Source organism: Indicator indicator, chromosome 4 (genome assembly GCF_027791375.1).
Source record: "Indicator indicator isolate 239-I01 chromosome 4, UM_Iind_1.1, whole genome shotgun sequence".
Classification (NCBI taxonomy): domain Eukaryota; kingdom Metazoa; phylum Chordata; class Aves; order Piciformes; family Indicatoridae; genus Indicator; species Indicator indicator.
In genome coordinates this window covers 22,738,891-22,744,891 of record NC_072013.1, presented here as the reverse complement: position 1 = coordinate 22,744,891, position 6,001 = coordinate 22,738,891, and positions in this window count along the sequence as shown.

Sequence of the window (6,001 nt, the reverse complement as noted above, 5' to 3'; positions counted from 1 at the left end):
GGCACTGACTCTGCTAATTCATCTTTGTAAGCCATAGATACACGTGACTGAAAGAAACCCTGTCAAGCATCAGCTTGCTAGATCAGAAAAGGCCACCACTGCAACTAACTGTGACCAGGGCAGTTCCAGTTCAGTACCTTATGTTCTCTCAGCAGGGACAACAACATTGAACCATGACACAGAACCAATACTTGGAATCACCAAACAGGTGTCTCTAAAAGGCAGTAACATCATTAAAACAGAAAGGACTATACAGTGTTTTACTTGCTGTATTTATTGCAAGTATTCACATTACCTCTAGAAATTCACCCAGGTTTCTCAAGCCTAAAATGATGGTAAAAGCTAGCTTTTAACCTAGTCTGATGTCAATTGCTTGAAATCTATGCACCACTTAACTATTAAATCAAGCTACACAAAAGGCTCAGCTTTTTTAAAAAAAAAAAAGTCAAAACCCACAAAAACCCCCACATCAGTTCCTTCCTGTTAGATTTTTAATGTTATCAGCTAATTCAGCAAAATCAGACAAAACTGCATGATACTGGGTAACAGATGCTCTATTAATATCAGAACAACTGAAGGTAATAAAAAGGTAAACACTCTGCTACTATAAAGTCTCCATGCTCTACAGACTCTTTATGACTCACCCCACTAATGGATAGATCATGCCAGTGTTTTAAATTGCAGCCACAAACATGCTCAATCAGGATGAGAGGAAAAGCAGCATTCAGGCACTTTCCAAAACTTTCACAAAACTTTCCAAGTTTTAAAGTTATATTGGTAAAGCTACTGGGGTGAAATTGAGTTAATTTATCATGTCTGCAATCATAACATGACTATCCTTTGGGCTTGTCTTGGGGTTTCTTTAGGTCCTCTTTCTTGCCTTTCTCTGTATATAGTTTTTTTGCAGTTCACATGAAAGAGTAAGCAAGATATGCAGAGGATGAAAACCTGTACATTGCAGGTGCAGAAAGTACACTGGGAAAGATAAGACACTAGTATAAAAACTTGACCTTGCAGAAATGGTTGGTTTTTTGAAATGACATATATGTTTACTACTCTGCTGGAAGTGTAAACAGCCATTGTTAGCCAGACTTTCCATCTGTGAATAAACAACTTAAAGCCCAGAAGTGTGCCAAACACTATTACTTAATTAGTGCATTTAAACCCCTCTTCCACCAGAAAACCATCCAGAGGAAATAGAAGCTTACCCAAGGCAACATTCCAAACATCACAGCCATGGAGAGAGATGAAGAACCTAAGGGACAATGTGACTCTGGGAGGCTCAGCAAGGGAGTAGGTGTCCTGGGTTTGGCTAGGATACAGTTCATTTTCATCACAAGAAGTTGGGAGGGGCATGTCCAGGATATCCAGCTGAACCAGTCAGTGGGGTATTCTATACCATGAACATCTTGCCCGCTGTATGAAGGAGGCAGTGCATATATGTGGCCTAGGCAGCACGGGGGGTGTCTAAAGAGTGCATTTTTTATTACTCGTTTCATATTTTTCTTTCTTTTTTTTTTTTTTACTATTGCTGTCATTCCAGTTGTTAATTGCTCTTTGTATTGTTCTGTTAAACTTTATCTGAACCCCCAATTTTGTAGTTTGTTCCCAATTCCTCCTACCCATCCTAATGGGGAAAGGGGTGGAGGGGGCAGTTCTATGAGCAGCTGAGTGGAGCTCAGCTACAGCAGGGCCTCAAACCAGCAGGCAACCAGAGAACTTGCTGGGCTGAACCTAGTGGAAATACGCTTTGAAATCATGAGGAAGCTGCACAAGTGCTGCCCTGATTACAAAAATGGTTATCACTTACAACAACAAAAAATAGGGACATAATATGCACAATATGATATACAGTAAATGCTTGTCTACTTACAGTTTATCAGTTTTAATTGATTTTACCTATAATGTGATTTTAAGCTCTATAGTTTCATCAATAACTAAATTGAAAGAAAGCAAGGCAAGGTCTGCAGTAAAAAAAATACCACCCTAATTCACTGATATCAATGCAAGACAGGCAAGTTCTAACGTTCACAAAATATTCTTCAGGTCCATTAAATTTTACATCTAATATAGTTAAATTGCTTCATGGTATTGTTATCATCATTGATACATTATGCTTTTTCTTACTGAAAAAAACCACAACATTTTTTATTAACTGTAAAATAGAGTTGTGCTATTTCAATATCTGTGTCAATCAATAAAAGAGTAAATTCATAATGAAGCTTGACCTCATGCTCTGTTAAGCTAAATATATCAAAACAGAAACGTTGCCAGGTAATTTGACTAAAGTTAGTACCAAAGAAAATTAGTATTCTTATTCTAGGACCTGATCTAGTTGCTTAAAGCTGAGATTTATCCTAGATCAGATATACTCAAGTGCTGCAATCAACCAAACCACATACCTTCTTTATACATTGATGTGTTTTCACTTAAGCAAAAATCTACAACAGTTAATATGCAAACAGGCTACTAGTAAAGTTTAAGCTTTTCAACTGCAATTAAGGAGGTAAAAGTAAAAATAACTCTCTTACCCTTGATTTCCCCTGGGCAGATACCTGCTTCCCTACCAGTTTGTAACGGAGACTGTACAATTCCATTTCACGCTCAGGAAAAACATGAGATTAAATCGCTCATGCCTAACCTATGCAAGAGGAAAGAATAAAAACAAACAAACAAAAAAAAACCAAAACAAAAAAAAAACAAACAACAACAAAACCCACAAGAGGAAAACCTGAAGACTTGCCATAGTATTATTCCTTACAATCCACTTCCAAATGACAAATATTCGCATGCGCTTTCAAATTATGGGAGTTGTTGGATTAATATAAATCCATCAGAGGTTCAGTCAAAGCACCATTTAAGATTGAAGACTGAAGGACACTATATCCAAAGGCCAAATCTTTTGTTTTGCTGAGAAAAAAGAAACATGTGAAAAAATAAGCCAAAACATAAGCTGCATGATGTCCCACCTGAGGCAGCCAAAACCTTTGCAAACCAGTATCACAACTGGCAACGTTATTAGGGTCCTTGGCAAGAATGCTGCAGCTCTGAAGGACATTAATGAATCCTTAAAACATTAAGGCAGGTCTACAGATTTGCTTTACAATTCAATTGATTGCTCAGATAAGGTTTGGCTGAAGTACACTAGGGACATATCCAGTTATCAAGCTCCTTCTGCATATGGATTTTCCACCAAACAAGGAATCCATCTTACACCTTCATCTTTACCTGCTCCATGATTTATCAAAAACATACCTGTTATTCACGAACAACATCCCTCTTCTTTACTGTGGGCCTGCTGCAGAGAAGAATGTTTTACCTAATTCCCTGAAGAACAGCAATGCAGGGCTCACTGATGCAACATCTGTCCTGCCAACTCTGCAATGGCCTTGCAAACATTACAAAGAACAACAGACCTAGGGAAATCAAATGGCTAACTCCCTCAGCTAAGCTGAAGATGTTTTAGGAAGCCACTGCTGGAATGGAGCAGCGGTGTTTTATACGTCCATTGGATAACCAAAACAGCCACTTACATTTCAAAGCACACTCATTAACACTACATGACATTAGATTTCCACATTTCTCTTTAAAGAGAATAACGAAATAAAAATACATGATCACACTAAGCAGTTCTGAGTCTTTATTTTCATTGCCTTGCTGGTGCATTTTATGAATGCACAAATATGCTTGGGATTCTCAGAAATCAGCACAGAGTTGTATTTATTCTTCTGTACTGGTGTGTGGGAAACTTTGACACTGGCACATGCCAAGCTTGTCAGTCTACTAAACACCACAGGACACCCTACACACACTTGACTTCACAGGGGCACCCTGACACTGCTACTCTGTCTGCTGGTTACATTGTAAAAACTGGTAATTCACTGCCATCTCCTGGCAAAATACTATCCATGAGTATCTGTACAGACTGAAAAAAAGCCTTGGAGTAGATGCTGCCTAACAGCAGCTTGTTTAGAAAGAAATCACGCTTAATCTACAAGAATACTTCATACAGAGGTGGCATGAGAAAGCATCCCAAAGTCCTGCAAGGACCCTTCAAGACTCTCCCTCTCCAAATTACAAATATTTCTAAAGAACTTGTGGCTTGCTCCCAAAGAGAGTTTCCAGTTAAGATAGGTACCCAGTGAGAACAGCAACTCAGAAGAGGGACACTATGTTCATACTGTAACATGTAATAGAAGGAATGGTTCCAACCAGCAAACAAAACAATACCAGAATATTTAAGAAATTCCCAAAACTGGAGATGTCTGAAAAAAATTTGCTGTAACTAAAGTGCTGTCATTGTAGAACTGGATCAACCAGCACCAAGAACAGCTACCACTTGACTGATATGACATCCTAGAATGATTTCTCAGGCAGCCCCGACAAAAATACTGATTTTTCTCTACTTCAAGGCATTAAGGAACTGCATATTGAGGATTCAGCTGAGCACACACTGTACTTGAGTTTGTTCATTTTGACCAAGCAGAAAGATTAATCAGTCTCAGGCATGTGTTGGTTAAACATTCTGCGAGCACCTAAGGTGATGATCAAGGAGAAACACCTTTTATCACCACTGCCATTCCTCTTCATCTAGCACTTTGAAGGGATTAGCTTTGTTCAAAATATTTTAGATCCTTAATAGTTTTGCTATTTCCATCAATTCTTTCTTCTTTTGCTTTTACTTATTGTGGAATTGGCAGAGGGAAAGGATCTCTGCATTAAAACCTAGATTAATGCTGGCAAGATGTTAGAATGCATTTAAAAATTCGGGTTTGTTGATTGACAATTTGTGGCCACTGCATATAGAAACGTCAAATTGTACTACCTCAACAGTCAATCTCTTCAGAATGAAGTTAACTAAAAATCAAGTACAAGTTCAGCTGCTTACCTAGTATTGTTTCACTAAAAATCTATTCACTTAGCATTTCAAATCTGTACTTGGACTTCTCCTACAACCTTTTCAAGATGGACAATCTCCAGAATGAATAAGTATTCAAGTTCAGTTACCTTGCATTTAAGGCAGGACCTACTGTTACTAGCAGACAACAGACACAACTAGAAAAGTCTGGTCAGCTCTACCTTTTAAAAAGCAGTCCAAGTCTAAAAGACACACAGCTACAGAAATTGACAGCAGGAGAACCAAACAAAACAAAACGTTATATCACATGAGCAGAACAGGCATGAGGAGCAAGCACTTAAAATCTTTTGCCAGCTTTAAAACCGCTGGCTGCATTTCCCTCACCCCTGAACTTTACTCCCCTTACTTGATCAACAAACTGGTGGTACAATGCAGGAACTTGTCAACAGGAGACTAACAAAGTTTGGGTTGTTATTCTCAAGCCCTGTAGTTTCTTGACAGAAAATCCATAAAGAGAACTCTGGAATCAACTATGCATGACATTTTAATAAAATGATATGCCAATTATACTTTGAAAGCTTAAATAACTTACAGAAACTACTCAGTGCAAGTATTTATTCACACTCAGTATGGAATTAACTAGTTATAAAACACCTTTCATGTTACTACTAAGCATTCCTATTACTCTCAGAAATGTATCGAATGCTACTGATTTGAGGCTTAGATTAACATTTTTTGCGTCTCCCCATAATGAGATGCAATATGACCAGATGCAATACAAGTTGCAGTTCCCAGTTAATCCTCCAATCAGTATTTAATAAAATTAGTCTGAAATGTGTGTTCAAGGATGAAGTAGCAACACTATCACAGTATGAACCTTGCAGTTCACCAAAATGGTTACCACCTTATGGCAGAGGAAAGCAAACGTCTGTGCAAGCCTAACACCGTTACATATAGTGTGCACGAAAAAAAAAAGATAAATTAGAACTAGACTGAACTTATTTTATTTCCTTCAAAAAGAACAGTCACTAATTTAACTGTATACAGAATTTAATTTAACTATACAAGTTTCAGTATATTGTCCTGTTCAAGAATTGCTTATATATATATATATAAAAAAAAAAAAAAAACCAAAAAAAAAAA